We start from the raw sequence: 213 nt of genomic DNA, 5'->3' as shown, positions 1-213 counted from the left end.
CTAATTCACTCATTATCATATTTTCGTCGAAATCTTTTATATAATTTTCTCTTGATTTTCTGTTCCCTTCTGTTCAGATGATAAATATTAACGTCTTATGAAAAAAAACAAGCTTCAGACATTGCTCCTGAGAGATTCAGTGATATAATACTCTAAGAGTTTCCCCAAAAGCTTCGATTATTTTGATCATCCATTTCTCATATTTACGTCCTT

This window comes from Penaeus monodon, chromosome 23, assembly GCF_015228065.2.
Source record: "Penaeus monodon isolate SGIC_2016 chromosome 23, NSTDA_Pmon_1, whole genome shotgun sequence".
Classification (NCBI taxonomy): Eukaryota; Metazoa; Arthropoda; class Malacostraca; order Decapoda; family Penaeidae; genus Penaeus; species Penaeus monodon.
Note: the sequence above shows the minus strand (reverse complement) of the source record.